Source organism: Geotrypetes seraphini, chromosome 1, assembly GCF_902459505.1.
Source record: "Geotrypetes seraphini chromosome 1, aGeoSer1.1, whole genome shotgun sequence".
In the NCBI taxonomy this organism is placed as follows: Eukaryota; Metazoa; Chordata; class Amphibia; order Gymnophiona; family Dermophiidae; genus Geotrypetes; species Geotrypetes seraphini.
The window spans coordinates 33,369,149-33,386,305 of NC_047084.1; the positions used below are offsets into that span (position 1 = coordinate 33,369,149).

General features: G+C 43.7%; 1 protein-coding gene across 1 annotated transcript in view; it reads left to right on the forward strand.

Annotated features, from left to right (window-relative positions):
* The window catches only part of LOC117353538 (betaine--homocysteine S-methyltransferase 1), an 84,745-nt gene that overhangs the window by 6,350 nt on the left and 61,238 nt on the right, over window positions 1-17,157 (forward strand). The window lies entirely within an intron of this gene.

Below are 17,157 nucleotides of genomic sequence, written 5' to 3' on the forward strand. Positions count from 1 at the left end.
GAGCAGGAGATCCTGGCAAGCGAGTTATCAGAAGACAACCAGAGCCTGGGACCAACAAAAGATAGAAAAAATAATTTTTATTTTTTGTTTTGTGATTACAATATGTCAAGATTTGAAGTGTGTATTCTGCCAGAGCTGGTGTTAAGACAGCGAGTGTGAACTTCTGTCTAACAGAGGAAAAGTCTTATTTTTTTATACCACAAAGCCAGCGTGGGGTTGGAGATGTTGTAACTCTATACTTCTAAGACTAAGCCTTAGTCACCTAGGGGTCCTTTTATTAAGGTGCGCATTTAGCTTGTGCTAAATAAGTTAGTGCACCTTAATAAAAGGACCTCTAAGTATCTTAATTAAAAAATTGGCCTGTGACTTAGCCTTTTTTTTCAGATTTCGGCCCCTTATGTGATTTGAGTTTGACACCCCTGCCCTAGAGGAAAGAAGGAACAGGGGAGATATGATTCAGATGCTCAAATACTTGAAAGGTATTAATGTAGAACAAAATCCAAGGGCATAATCTGAGGTTGAGAGGTGGTAGATTCAAGAGTAATGGTAAGAAATTCTTCTTTACTGAGAGGGTGGTAGATGATGGAATTTGCTCCCAAGGGAGGTAGTGAAGAGGAAAAGTGACAGAGTTCAAAAAGTGTGGGATGAATACAGAGAATCTCTAATCAGAAAATAATGATATATATTGAAGAACTAAGGCCAGTTCTGGGCAGACTTCATGGTCTGTCGCATATATGCCCATTCTGTTGAGGATGGGCTGGGATGGTTTAGATGAGCTAGAGTGAGCTTCGACGGAGACTCCACTAGATGCACAAAACCAGGCAGAGCTCTGGGTTTCTGGCCCAGAAATTTCTAGAAAAAAAACAATTCTAAATTAAATCATTAAATTATAATGTATTGTTTAGGCAGACTGGATGGACCATGCAGGTCTTTATCTGCTGTCATTTACTATGTACTCTGTAATTAGTTTATAAAATTTTCTGCTTTCAATAAAATATCTAGAACTATTTTTTTTTTAAACTACGGTCCGCTGAAGTACTCGTGGTTCTCGTGATGAAAAGTTTGGAGACCCCTGATATAGTGCATTATGATTAGTGTGTAACTAGATAACAGACTTAACATGGAGGTGATAAGTGCTTCAACATTGTTTTTGCAGGTCTCACACACACTAATGGAAACATTAGTACACAGCCTGCAAATAAAAAGAAAACCCTTATGTGCCATTTTAAATCTGGGCTTAGCAAGGGAAAAAGTCTTACACAAGCCAAGATTTTACTGCACTTTAGTAAAAGACCCTAAATTTGGCATAGTCAGCAATTTAAATCTAATCTTTGGATGCCTATTATGCCAAAAAAGTAAATGAAAGCAGTTAAAAGCCAACATAGTCATCTAATCTGCCTCTTTTGGGATTTAAGTCTTGTAAGTTTTGCTTTGACTTCATCCTATTGATATATTTAGGGTCTTATGTTGACTTCATGTCTTCTTGAATTCAGTCACTCTTTGGGCCTACCATTAGGATTGCTTTCCAGTCATCCACTACTCTTTCCATATTGAAATACCTTGCCTTTAAGGTTGAGTTTAAGTTTCCCTCCTTGCAGGTTAATTTTGTTTTCTCTAGTTCTAAAGCTTATCTTTGAAAATATTTTTTGTTCATTAATACTGTACATAACTCTTGTTACCTCAGCTCCCAAGGGCTGATTCAATGTCTTACAAATACATACACGTCTGCCTCCGTATTCACTGTGGTTGGGGATTAACAAAACTGCAAATACAGAAAAACTGTGAATAACTTTTTCATGTTTGCTGTTTTCTATTAAAAATCATTGTGAATATGGTGAAACCACGAATAACATGGTGGGAGACCTGGCCTGTTCCTGAAGGAGAGGTAAAACACAGAGAAGAAAGTGCTGGGAATCGGCGATTTTCTCTGTAAATGCTTGGAATCAGCAATTTCTCTATGCAAGCTGATGTAACTTGGTGGGAGGAGCCAGCAAGCTTAAAAACATGAATAATCAAAACAGCAAATGCTGAAACCGCGAATACGGAGAGAAAATGTGTACAGTTCTCTAAATTACAGAAAATATTTCATCTATATGTTACTGTAAGTCTATCTAATTCCTATATCTCCTACAGTCATGTTAAATGTGTTACACTTTGGAGCCAATAGTGTAATGACAAGCATTCTAAATAGAGCGCATATATTTGATTTATGATTTCTTTAGGACTTGGCTAGTTTCACTTTTAGCTATTGAGAGACCATAGATGGCATGAAATCTTGGTGTGGTGGAGGCATCTAGTGGTCAACCAGGTAATATATTTTAAGTCAGGGGTCACCATCAAGCTTAGGGGGGTTAGAGGCCATCAAACTTTGCTTGCTAACCAGGTTTTGCAAGAATGAGTTGGATATTCTAAGATTTGGGAAGGCTTTAACGAGCTACCTTCTGGATAAATTGCCTTCTATTAAACAGATTGGGTGAAGGGGGCAAAGGTGATTCTTTATAAGATAATTTTCTCTTAGGTGAAATCTGGAAATTTCTCCTGTGGAGGGACACTTGTAGTGGAAGGGCTTGTGAGTTTCAGTGAACTGGGGACTCTGCTGTAGGGCCACCCTTATTAGCCAAGACTCCAAGGAAAAACCCAGGAACAAAGATGACATTTGGAAGGAGTTGTTGCTAAAGAGCTCTACTGTGATTTTGAGTTTTTGCTGCTCCATATGGAAATAGAAAGGCAAAGTTGTGGTCTTGAACTCCCAGACCAACTAATCTACCCCAAATGGTTCAAGCAGGCCTGGCATCTTGGTGAGTGAAACTCCAAGGGACATTGGGATGTTACAGAATCTGGCTACCCCTGCTGCTCTTCCACAATCCAGAACTGCTTTTCTCTGCAGTGTTACCAAGCATCTAACTCCAGGAGGTCACAGTATTGACTTGGCTGTGGATGCTGCAAGTTGTATTTCCACTATTGGAGGAAGTGGAGTTGTTGGGGGGAGGGAGGTGTTCCCTCCCCCCTGATATCTGGGTTTATCATTGCCTTCTGGATAGCTGCTGTGGATCATGAGCCAGTACTGGTTATTCAATCACTCATAAGTTATTTATTGGTGACTACAAGTATGCTGGTTTCTTGTTTTATTACCAGTGGTTGTTGGGCTCTTATTTATTCTGGAGAACTGTGACATTTAGAGAGCAGCAGCAGTTATTTTAGAGTCCTTGTGGGAAGCTCACATTCTAGAGATCAACACGTGGCTGTATGATGTCAAGAGCGTTTTGGCTTCTGGATCATGGGATGATTTTCCAAGAGCTGCTGAGCAGAGATGGTGTGCATCTATTGGAAGTGTCTTCAGCAGCAGACTGGCTAACCTACTGAAGAGGGCTTTAAACTAGAATCTTCGGGGCTCCCAGGTAAGTATAAATCTTCAGGTCATTGAATCATTTAAATAACCTTTACACACATGGGGGGGAAAGGGGCAATGTCTAGAAAGCAGTATATACTAAATTTTATTTCGATTTTTATCCCAGAAGCTCAGAATGGGTTGACATTCACAATCATTTTGAAAATAGACTAGACAAGACAGCAAATGGGTTGCAGTAGACAATCGCAGATCTTATTCTAGAGACCAGACTGGTCACAGCAAAGAGTACTTGGAGAAGTATATTGAGGAAGCTAGTCATTGATGGCCTGATTGGCGGAAGAGGAAGATTTTTACTACTTTATGGAAGGTCATTAGTAAGTCTAGTGACCTAATCTATGTGGGTATATAGTTCCATAGCTGAGGTAGGAAATGGCTGTAGGAAAATTTATGCACTGTAATCATCCGGAAGGAGATCCCTGCGGGCATGCTGAGTCTTTGTTCTGTTTTGGAGCAGAGGGGGCAGTTGGAGGTATATGGGGGCGTATTTTGGATACTATGCAGGCTGGAGTTTTTTGGTGGAATCTCTTGTTGGTCGTAACCAGTGGGATGCATGGAACACTGGAGTAATGGGGTCACGGAAGCTGAGATTGTACAGGAGTCGAATTGCTGAGTTCTGTATAAAGATATAGTGATTCATCAAATATTTAATAAACCTTGAAACCTTCTGGACTTTTTGGAAGCGTTTTAGATATCTTTGCAGTGATGCCATTGAATAGGGAGTTGCAGTAGTCTAGCCTCTCCACTTTACAGAAACTGCCCTTGCTAAAGTCTCTAACACCTGTTCCTGGCCAAATCCAATGGACTCTACTCTATCCTCATTCTTCTCGATCTGTCTGCTGCCTTTGACACTGATTACCGTCTCCTTCTCAACTCATTGTCCTCACTGGGATTCCGAGGTTCTGCTCTCTGGTTTTCTTTTTATCTCTCATCGTACCTTCAGCGTACGTTACGGTGGATCCTCCTCTGCCACCATCCTGCTATCTATTGATGTACCCCAAGGCTCTGTCCTGGGCCCTCTCCTCTTTTCCCTATATACCCTCTCTTGGTACACTGATATCCTCATGGTTTTCAATATCACCTCTATGCTGACTTCCAGATCTACCTCTCTATGCCAGATATCTCTGCGGGAGTTCAGGTCCGATTTGCAGCCTACCTGTTTGACATTGCTGCTTGGATGTCTCGCCGCCATCTCAAACTGAACTCCTTGTATTCCCCCCAACCCGTCCTCCTCCTTTGCCTTTCTCTTATCTCTGGATAAAACTATCCTCCTCCCTGCCTCGTCGGCTCTCAACCTTGAGGTGATCTTTGACTCCTCTCTCCTTCTCTGCTCAGATCCAACAGACCACCAAATTATGTTGCTTCCTCCTCTAACATTACCAAAAGCCATCCTTAAAGAACACACGATGAAAACACTTGTCCATGCTCTCATCACCTCGTGTTTAGACTACTGCAACATACTACTTTCGGGCCTCTCGGGCACGACTCTCGCCTTTTCAATCAATTCAAAATGCTGCTGCACAACTCGTATTCCGTTAGAGCCGCTATTCTCACATTGCCCCTCAAGTCGCTTCATTGGCTCCCCGTCCATTTCCGAATACAGTTTAAACTCCTCTTGCTGACTTACAAGTGCATTCGCTCTGAAGCCCCTGATCTCTTCTCATCAGGCAAACCCCTCATATCTGTATACTCTTCTCTTCCATTGCCTACTCCAGACTCCATCCCTTCTTTCTTGCAGCACCGTATGCCTGGAACAGGTTGCCTGAATCAATACATCGTGCTCCGTCCCTGGCAATGTTCAAATACAAAGGCCCACTTTTTGAAACTGCTTTCAACTTTTATTTCCCCAACCATGCTGCTGTCGGATACCTCTCCAACCCTGATAATCTCTCCAACCCTGAAATATTCTGTCTAAATTAGATTGTTAGCTCTTCTGAGCAGGGACTGTCTATTGCATGTTAAAATGTGCAGTAGCAGCAGCAGTAGGGCTACGTCCGTTTCTGGGAGGTAGGGTTTGATCCTTTGCAGTTGGTGTAGGTAGTAAAAGGATGTGGAAATTACCTATGAGACATGGGCATCTAGTATTCCAAGACTTATCTGGTCTTTTGCTATTTGGGGGAATAGATGGGTGAAAGTAGTATTTTTACTGATCCAGAATAGTTCAGTCTTTGAGTCATTCAGCTAGTTTATTGGCTGTCCAGTTTTTCATGTCAGAGGCAGTGTTAGAGGTTAGTTAGTTGGTCAATCATCACCCAGTAGGAGCAATAGTTGAAGGTCATCGGCATAGGAATGAATTATAATGTGGCTTTCTTCAGAGTGAGATTTGCAGTTTGTCTTTATATTTAGTGGGTCCTAAACTTGATTGTATGGGGCTTGAAGTGACTGAGGCAGGAAAGTCTATTGGTCATGAATTTGAATTTTTGATGGGAATGAGGTTGGAAGTTTAATTGGATCAGTTCTGATTCTGAGGGTGGAGGATTTTCTAAGGTCATTTTATAACTTGAGAGGGAGAAAGCGGGCATTTGTCCTTGGCCCCAGTCCTTTTTGCACTAAATTTCTTTTGGATGCTATGCTTTGTTTAGGGAGAACTCTGTATTGTCATTGAAGTTATTGGGGTGTCTTGCTATTTCTATTGCCTCTTTGAGCTACCCAACGGTCTTCTTTCTCCAAGATGTTTGTGTCCTCAATCTAATCATATGATAGTTGCCTTAGCATGAAGGGCTATAACTGATTTTTCCTTGTTGTATAGCTTGTGATTTTTCTTTTGCTCTTGCAGCCTTTCCTCTAAAGTGCATCTGGTTTTGCCAATGTATAATTGACTGCTACTGTATAGTATTTCATACACTCCATGTGAGTATGGATGCAACTTTCTATGGTTCACTGTAGGCTATTTTGATCCTTGTATAGGAAAACTGTTAAATCTGTCACTTCTTGGACATAGGGGAGCTCTACCATCTCTTCTGTTGCAGCATTGTCCTTTAATAGTTGTTGATTTCATGGATTAGATTGCCCAGAATTTTTAGGGCTTGAGAAGTAACCCTTCTGCTGTAGCTATTAGCAAGAATCGTGTCCTAGAGGGTGTCCTTATCTTTCTGAAGATTGTCTGTCTGGGTCGCAAACTTAGTGTTCTATTCACTAGTGTATGTAGGACTCCTCTTTTTGTAGCTGGGTGGTAATGGGGACTCTTGAGGAAGAAGATGAAACCTTCTGCCCAGTGTTGTGGGTTATCAATTGATTGTTCACAGTCGGTTACAGATTTCCTTGTTCTCTCACTCTGCATGCAAATAACAGTTGGTATGGGTGGGTTTCTGTATACCATCTGCCCCAGGCTTCAATCTGTCCACTTTTTGATCGTTTCTTCCACAAAGGGAAGACATCTGTTGGTCTGTCTCCATGGTGAATTTTACACTATTCAAATGGTTTAGAAATTCAGAGGTTTTCCTGTCAGTTGGGCCAGATGACAAAAATGTCTACATAGCAGATCCACAGTTGGGTTTGAGCTCAGCACTTTCCAGTTGGATGGATTCATGAGACTCCATGATGGTTGGCTACCACCATGGAGAGAAACATGGGCCAGGTTCTCTATTGCCGGTAAAATCCAACGGGCCTCTGTCACAGCTGTAAATGTAACTATTTCAAAAAGAAGAGTCATGAGCCGAGAAACAAAATGGCAGCGGCGTATTATCAGCTAGAACATAGTTCTTCAACCGCCGGTCCGCAGAAAATTTCTGCCGGTCCACGCAGGGCCGGCGAGATCCAGTCGGCAGTTAAATTTCCTGCCGACTGCGGTTCCTCCCAACTAATGTTCCTCCCAGCCTCAGGCGAACAAGACAGGCTGCCGACGTCTGCTTTCCCTCTGAGTCTCGCCTGTTAGGAAACAGGAAGTTGAAACAAAATAGGCGGGACTCAGAATGAAGGTCCCGATGTCAGCAGCCTTCTTGATCGCCGCCCCTGCCAAGTTGCTGAAGAGGGCCGCAGGGAAGTCGCGAGTAGAATGGAGAGAGCTGCAGATACAGGTGCAGGTGGAGGGAGATGGTCAGCGTGTGCGAGCAAGATCCTGGGGAGCCTTCACAGTGGCTGTCTCCCCTCCCACCAGCTCTCCTACTTGCCAGGGCAGTGATTTACCGGCAACTTCCTGCAGGCAAGTACTGAGAGCTGCTGGAAGGGGAGGAAGCCACTGTAGGAGGCAGGGAAGCTGCTGGATAAAGGGAGAGCTGTTACTGGACTTGGAGAGATGCTGTTGGGAGGGGAGGAGGGAAAGGGATGGGAAGAGTTAATGTTGGAGGGAAGGGAGAAGGAAAGATGCTGCTGGAAGGGGAGGAGGGAAAGGGATGGGAAGAGAGTTAATGTTGGATAGAGGGAAGAGGTAAGGGAGTTGAAGGAGAGATGCTGCTGGGAGGGGAGGAGGGAAAGGGATGGGAAGAGTTAATGTTGGATAGAGGGAGGAGGGAAGAGAAAAAAAGGAAGGAAACAGCTGGCAGGGAGATTACAGGAGGGGAAGGGGATCAGGGTGGAATGGAGAGATCAGATGAGGGAAAGGGGGAGAGGAATGAGAAAGTAGAGAGACATTGATGCTGGAAAGGGGGTCAGCAGAGAAATGAGAGAGGGATAAAGATGCTAGATCTGGTGTAGGAGAGATAAAAATGAAGAAGGCAGTGAAGCTGGAATGAATGATGTAAAAAGGAGAGAGGAGGAACAGGCTGGATGGACAGGGAAGAGGGCATAGAAAGAAGTCGGATACATATGGAAGGGGGAGAGGGCAGACATTGGATGGAACGGGCAGATGCTGGAAGGAAAAGAGTGAAAAGAAGATGAAAGCAGAAACCAGAGACAACAAAAGGTAGAAAAAAATAATTTTATTTCTATTTTGTCATTAGATTATATCAGATTTGAAATATTTATCCTGCTAGAGACATAACTGGGGACTGCAGTATTCTGTTAGCATGATATTTCTATGTAGCATTCTATAATAACTTGACTTGTTCAGTTTTCTTGATAGTAGAGGGGATATATGTGAAGGAGGGTAGACGGGGGTTTTGTTGGTCCGTGCTCTGTATATTTGTATTTATAAAATCACAATTGTTCAGAATATTTCTTTTTATACTTTAAATAAAATACATTCAATATAAAATCATAATTGCGGCTTGTGCAGATAGGATCAGATGGTTTGCTGGGACCGAGCTCGCGGAGATGGGGCGTAAACGGGTTTTTTAAATTTTAGTCCTAGTAGTTTGCCGGTCCACAAAATAATTCTTTTATTTCTGCCGGTCCACGGGTGTAAAAAGGTTGAACACTGAGCTAGAAGGTTGTGTTACGTCACACCTTACACTTTTTAGTAAAGTATACCTCTTTACTTTGAATTTTCGATGATGCCTCATAATAAGCGTAAGGGCTTTCTCCGGGTGGAACCCTCCACGCCTGGACAAGTGTTGATGGACTGCTTTTTGACTAGCTCACCAGCCAATATCATAGGGGGAAGGAACCCAGCGGTAACTCTGGAGGGAGCCATCAGAACTGTGGGACTTGAGATCTTGTTCTCCCCTCCAGCAGTCTGATTGCCACCTAATCTGGCAATAGAAGACATCGAGTGCGTGAGTACCGAAGTCCTCACGAGTCCAGCACACTTACATAGTAAGGGGGGGGCCTCATGCCATTCACACCGCTGATTATTCAATGCTTTCAGGAGTGGAGGAAAACCGCTCCTTAGAGATGACAAGTGTTCAGAAGCTAGAAGCTGCATCCACAAAATCTGTTGGTGATATTTCGGTAATTGTAAGTAAATTGGATAGAAAAATAGAAAAAGACGGCAGATAAGGGCCGTGGCCCATCTAGTCTGCCCACCCTAATGACCCTCCCCTATTAGCTCTGTGCAGAGATCCCACTGACGATCCCATTTCTTCTTAAAATCAGGCATGCTGCTTGCCTCGATCACCTGAAGTGGAAGTCTATTCCAGCGATCAACCACTCTTTCGGTGAAAAAGTATTTCCTGGTGTCGCCGTGCAATTTACCGCCCCTGACTTTCCATGGATGTCCTCTTGTTGCCTTCGGACCTTTGAAAAAGAAGATATCTTCTACCTCGATACGGCCCGTGAGATATTTGAACGTCTCGATCATGTCTCCCCTCTCTCTGCGTTCCTCGAGTGAGTATAGCCGCAATTTATCCAGCCGTTACTCGTACAGGAGATCCTTCAGTCCCGAGACCATCCGGGTAGCCATTCGCTGGACTGATTCAAACCTCAGTACATCTCACAGGCCGTATCAAGGTAAAAGAAGATATCTTCTTTTTCAAAGGTCTGACGGCAACAAGAGGACATCCATGGAAAGTCAGGGGCGGGAAATTGCACGGCGACACCAGGAAATACTTTTTCACCGAAAGAGAGGGGGCAAAAGAGGACTATCTAGACAGATCTAAAGCTGTCAAAACAGCAGTCAGAGGCCAAACTCCGAATGGAGGAAGAGCTAGCACGGAAAATTAAGAAAGGGGATAAATCTTTCTTCAGCTATATTAATGACAGGAAAAGAAACAAAAATGGGATAGTACACCTGAAGCAATCGGACGGTAACTTTGCGGAATCAGATTCTGAGAAGGCAGAACTACTAAACCAATACTTCTGTTCAGTGTTCACCCGCGAAATGCCGGGAGCTGGTCCACAGCTGCAGACGGGAGATAACCAGAAAGACCCGTTTCAATATTTTGAATTTACACCCAGTAGCTTTACGACGAACTATCAAGACTCAAAGTAAACAAAGCCATGGGACCGGATAACCTACACCCCAGAATGCTCAGGGAGTTAAGGGAAGTCCTGGCTGAACCATTATCTGTTCTTTTCAATCTTTCCCTAAGCACAGGAAGAGTCCCCTTGGACTGGAAAACCGCCAACGTAATCCCACTCCACAAAAAGGGCTGCAGGACAGACAGCAAACTACAGACCAGTGAGTCTCACGTCTATAGTGTGTAAACTAATGGAAACACTGATCAAACAGAATCTTGACACAATCCTAGACGAAGAAAAACTGCATGATCCACACCAACACGGGTTCACCCAGGGTAGATCCTGCCAATCTAATCTGATTAGCTTTTGTGACTGGGTTACTAGACAACTGAACGCCGGAGAGTCACTGGACGTGGTATATTTGGACTTCAGTAAAGCATTTGATAGCGTCCCTCATCGAAGATTACTGAACAAGCTGAAATCGATAGGATTAGGAGACACTCTAACTACATGGGTTGGGGATTGGTTGAGCGGTAGACTTCAGAAGGTGGTGGTGAACGGTGCCCTATCCGAAGCATCGGACGTGATCAGTGGAGTGCCGCAGGGCTCGGTCCTGGGCCCAGTTCTATTCAACTTATTCATAAGAGATATGACGCAGGAACTTAGAGGAAGGGTATCACTGTTCGCCGACGATGCCAAACTTTGCAACATAGTAGGCAAAAGCTTATTACCTGATAATATGACACACGACCTACTGTTGCTGGAACAATGGTTGACTACTTGGCAGCTAAGCTTCAATGCTAAAAAATGCCAAGATAATGCACCTGGGTAAGAGAAACCCGCGTAGAACTTATGTACTAAATGGTGAGACCTTGGTTAGGACCACGCGGAATGCGATCTAGGAGTGATCATTAGCGAGGACATGAAGGTTGCCAATCAAGTGGAGAAGGCCACCTCCAGGGCAAGACAAATGATGGGATGTATCCGCAGAGGTTTCGTCAGCAGGAGTCCTGAAATTATGATGCCGTTGTACAGAGCCATGGTGAGACCTCACTTGGAGTACTGTGTTCAGTTTTGGAGACCACACTACCGAAAGGACGTGCTGAGGATCGAGTTGGTTCAGCGAACGGCCACCAGGATGGTCTTAGGGCTCAAGGATCTCACGTATGAAGAAAGACTAAAGAAATTACGGCTGTACTCACTTGAGGAAAGAAGAGAACGGGGAGATATGATTGAAACATAAGTACATCATGGGACGCATCGAGTCAGAAGATGATATCTTCTGGCTCATGGGACCCTCGACCACCAGAGGGCATCCGCTGAAAGTCAGGGGAGGGAAGTTTCATGGCGACTTCAGGAAGTACTTCTTCACCGAGAGAGTGGTGGATCATTGGAACAGACTCCCACTCCAGGTGATAAAGGCCAGCAGCGTGACGGATTTTAAGAGAAAATGGGATACTCACGTGGGATCTTTAAGGGAGTAAACTCAGGGAGGAGGGATACTTGGAATGGGCAGACTTGGTGGGCTATAGCCCTTTTCTGCCGCTTTTTTTTCTATGTTTCTATGTTTTCATCCTTGCGGTAATGAGGCTTCCAGAATTGTACGCAGTATTCCTGATGGGGCCTCACCATGGATCTATACAACGGCATAATGACTTCAGGCTTGCAGCTGACGAAACTCCTACGTATACATCCTATGATCTGCCTAGCCTTAGATGAAGCCCGCTCCACTTGATTGGCAGTCTTCATGTCTTCACTGATGATTACCCCTAAGTCCCGTTCTGCAACAGTCCTTGCTAGGATCTCGCCATTTAGGGTGTAAGTCTCGCATGGATTTTGACTGCCAAGGTGCATGACTTTGCATTTCTTGGCATTGAAACTCAGTTGCCAGGTCCTAGACCATTGCTCCAATAGGAATAGGTCGTGTTTCATATTGTCCATTGTGCTCTTGCTTGTTATATTACACAGTTGGCATCATCGGCAAATAACGTTATTTTACCGCAAAGCCCCTCAGCCTCTGTACGTAATATTCAATCTGAGACTAGCACAAAGTTTGACCAAATGAATAAAGAAATTGCCTCTATCCAAAATCTTACGGGAACGTTTGTTAAAGATAGGCTTTTCTTCCAAAAGAAAATTGAGCAGTTGGAGAGCTATAATAGACTCAATCTTCGAATACTCAATTTTCCCAAATCTTCAATTACCCCAATTGATATGTTCAAAAAATATCTGAAAATTTTAAATTTCCTCCAGATACAATTCCACCTAGTAATAGAATATATTATCTTCCAAAGAAAAAACTTCCTATTCACGATAATCAGGCTGACAGGTCACAACCTATTGATCTAAATTTAATTGATATATTAGAAAACTCCTAGGAAGAAATAGAATGACGTGGTACACAGATAATATCCATCATCTTTGAGCAAGATCTCAATGCAATATTGAGAATATTTTTCCAGCACTTAAGAGATCTGTTTATGGATCAGCAGATTTGGATCTTTCTTGATGTCACAAAATCCATTTCAAGACCAGAAGAAGCTGTTTCTTGCTATGAGGGAAGAAGTAAAAGCTTGGGAGCTACATTTCTGCTTGGTTATCCTTGCAAATGTCTAATTGGATACTATGGGACTAAATATGTGTTTGTTTTTTTTCTTCCTGACCACTTTTGTAGCTTTCTGGACACTTAAGAAAATGCTGTACAGTAGCAAAAATGTAATGGTCAGTTTATTAAATGTAATGTGATCTCCCTGTCTTTTCTTTAATTGTTTCTGAACTTATATTGAGGACTAGTTAAGAGTGTAAAGTTTGAATAATTCCTAAACTTAATAGGTTACTTTTTTCAAGATAGTTTTTATTTGTTTTTGTTTTTCTTTTCTTTGTAAGCTGAAGGAAATGTTTCCTCTTTAGTTATAATCATATACTCTGATTTTCTGTAACAAGAAGATTCTTGTGGATTTATTTGAAAATGCATAAATAAAATTGGTAGTCATTCTTGAACTGCGCATGCAATGAGGTTCGCGGAAGATTGCCAAATATACATGAGATGAGTTGTTGGTCATAATGATCAGCACATGTGCAGGATAGTCCACAGAAAGAGGAATAAAAGTGTGCATGTGCTAGGAAAGAGGTACGCCATAGGCACACATTGTGGGTGTGCCATATTGGAATGCAATATATGCATGCATCACATGCAGCTGTTGTGTCATCATAGGCATGCTATTGGATGGAGGGGAAGGAATAGGAAGTGCAAGTGTTGGCTTTCAACAAGTGCACAAGACACCTTTATTCCATGCACCTGTGACTCATGCTTTTGAAACTTTTTTTCTTCCCTGAAACTATTATACAACTTTACTATAATTTATGTGAATGGTGTATTTTATCATGAGCCACAGCCAGGAACACACACCTAAGACAGTGTTTCTCGACTTGGTCCTGGAGTACCCCCTTGCCAGTCAGGTTTTCAGGGTATCCACAATGACTATGCATGAAAAATTTCCATATAATGGAGGCAGTGTATGCAAATCCAGTTTATGTATATTCATTATGGATATTCTGAAAACCTGACTGGCAAGGGGGTACTGCAGGACTGAGTTGAGAAACACTGACCTAAGACATGCTTTTCACAGTATCAGCACCTCCGGACCAGCCAGTAACTTTTGGTCATCAAAATCTGGCGCCACACTAGTAGAATCACTTGGTAATGATAGAGAATTGCTCAGAGTGCTCATTAAAATATTACTATCATTTTTAATATTTGACCTCAAAAGTTTATCAGAGTGGCTCACTGTGGCAGAGACCCTAGTGAGCCACTCTGATAATATACTGCTATGCTAAACTAGCTGGAACCAATTTAGCAACCATTGTTGAAGGCATGGTAAGTTTTGAGAATCCAGCCCATAGTTTGGTCATAGTACTGTTCCCAGTACTAAAAGAAAGTTGTCTTTAAACAGAAAGGTGCTATTACTGTTCCCTCTAAGCCAGGGGTGTCATAGTCCCTCCTTGAGGGCCGCAATCCAGTCAGATTTTCAGGATTTCCCCAATGAATATGGATGAGATCTATTTGCATGCACTGCTTTCATTCTATGCTAATGGATCTCATGCATATTCATTGGGGAAATCCTGAAAACCTGACTGTATTGCGGCCCTTGAGGAGGGACTTTTGACACCCCTGCTCTAAATTGAACAGGTGTCCTTCAACAGCACTGCTACCAGTACAGGGTGATGGTTCAATAGCACAGTTACTTACCGTAACAGTTGTTATCCAGGGACAGCAGGCAGATATTCTCAACAGTGGGTGACGTCACTGACGGAGCCCCGCAGCAGACAGCCTCGAAAGCAGACTTGCTTGAAGATCTTTGAAAGAGCTTCCGAGTGCTGTACTGCGCATGCACAAGTGCCTTCCCGCCCGAGTTAGGGCGCATGTCTCCTGTGAGGAACTCAATTCAGATACCTAGCTAAGAAGCCAACCAGGGGAGGAGGTTGGGTTGTGAGAATATCTGCCTGCTGTCCCTGGATAACTGTTACAGTAAGTAACTGTGCTTTATCCCAGGACAAGCAGGCAGCATATTCTCAACAGGGGGTGACCTCCAAGCTAAGCATAATGGAATGAGGGAGAGTTGGCAAGTTAAGAAAAGAGATGTTGCAAAACAGATTGGCCAAAATGGCCATCCCTTCTGGAGAAAGTATCCAGACAGTAATGAGATGTGAAAGTATGAACTGAGGACTAAGTGGCAGCCTTGCAGATTTCCTCAATAGGAGTTGATCTGAGGAAAGCTACAGACACCGCCATTGCTCGAACTCTGTGGCCTGTGACCCGACCCTGCAGAGGGAGACCAGCCTGAGCATAGCAGAAAGGGATGCAAGCAGCCATCCAGTTGGAGATGGTTCGCTTCGAGACAGGATGCCCCAACTTATTTGGATCGAAGGAGATGAAAAGGTGAGGGGCTGTTCTGTGAGGTTGAGTGTGTTTGCAAGTAGAAAACCAAGGCATGTTTGCAGTCCAAAGTATGGAGAGCTACTTCTCCAGGATGAGAATGAGGCTTTGGAAAAAATACTGGAAGAACAATAGCTTGATTGATGTAAAATTCTGACACAACTTTAGGCAAGAATTTGGGATGAGTACAGAGTATCACTTTGTCATGGTGGAAAACTGTGAAAGGTGGATCCGCAACCAACGCTTGCAAGTCACTGACTCTTTGAGCAGACGTAAGGGTAATCAGGAAAACTACTTTCCAAGTAAGGTATTTAAGATGAGCCTTATCAATTGGTTCAAATGGAGGCTTCATTAATTGAGCCAGGACAACATTGAGATCCAGACCACTGGAGGTGGTTTGAGCGGTGGATGAACATTAAAAAGTCCTTTCATAAAGCGGGAAACTACAGGGTGTGAAGACAGGTTTCCCATCAAGAGGTTGATGAAAAGCAGAAATCGCACTAAGATGGACTCGGATAGATGTAGACTGGAATCCAGACTGTAAGTGAAGTAAATAATCCAAACAGCAGCCAAGGAGGTAGACATTGGCTCCATATGGCGAGTGGAACACCAAGCAGAAAATCTAGTCCATTTCTGGCCGTAACAGTGCCTAGTGGACGGCTTTATGGAAGCTACCAAAATGTCCTGTACAGATTGAGAAAACTGTAGAGTCAGTTAGGTTGAAAGGTACCAAGCTGTTAAGTGTAGAGACTGCACGTTGGGATGTAGCAAGGACCCTTGATTGAGTAAGCAGAGAGGGAAAACTTGGTAGAAGCAGAGGCTCCCTGGTGCTGAGTTGAAGTAGAAGGGAGTACCACGGTTGTCTGGGCCACCGAGGAGCTATCAGACTCATGGTGGCATGTTCTGTCTTGAGTTTGACAAGAGTCTTTGAGAATCAGAGGGAATGGAGGGAAGGCATAGAGAAACTGACCCGTCCAATCCAGAAGGAAAGCATCTGCTCGAGACGCTGGGGAGAGTATATTCGGGAGCAGAATTGAGGCAGCTTGTTGAGGGGAGAGGCAAAAAGGTCTGTTTGAGGAGTCCGTCGTCCCCCCCCCCCCCCCCAACGAGCAAACACCTGACGTAGAGGCGAGGAATTGAGTGTCCATTTGTGTGGTTGCAGAAGACAATTCAATTTGTCTGCCAGATAGTTGTGCTGACCTTGAATATTTGCTGCTCTGAGAGAGATGTTCTGATGGATTGCCCAATTCCAGAGCTTCTTGACAAAGGGAGTGAGATCCTGTCCCTCCCTGTTTGTTGACATAGTACATGGCAACTTGGTTGTCCGTCCGGACAAGGACTATGTTGTCGTGAAGAAGGTGTTGAAAAACTTTGAGAGCATTGAAAATCGCTCTTGAGTTCCAACAGATTGATGTGATAAAGATGGTCCGCAGGAGACTAATGACCTTGAGTACGGAGTCCGTCGAGATGGGCTCCCCATGCATAGGTTGACGAGTCTGTTGTGAGGGAACCTTGTGATGAGGGAGATTGTGGAACAGTAAAGCTCTGGAAAGATTGGAAGAGAGCATCCACCAGTGGAGAGACGAGAGTTACTGTAATTTGTTGAGAAAGCGGGTTGCCACTGAGATGTCAGGGTCCACTGAGGTATGCGAAGGTGAAGTCTGGCAAAAGGAGTCACGTGAACTGTAGAAGCCATGTGACGAGCAGAACCATCATTTGTCTTGCTGAAATTGTGAGATGAGACACTTGATGGCAAAGGCGAATGAGGGTATCCCGACGTGGTGGAAGTAAAAACTCTCTGAGATGGACAGTGTCTAGAGTGGCCCCAATGAATTTGTAGAGACTGAGATGGAGTCAGCTGGGATTTTGGAAAGTTGACTTCAAACCCCAGACTTTGGAGGAACATAATAGTCTGGGTCACTGCAATAACCCCTTGTTGAGAGGGGGCCTTGATAAGCTAGTCGTCCAGGTATGGAAAAACTTGAAGACCCTGGGCATGGAGGGCTGCAGCCACTACCAGCAGATATTTTGTGAAGACTCTGGTGGATGAGGCGAGTCAGAAAGGAAGAACTCTGTATTGTAGATGAAGATTCCCCCACCC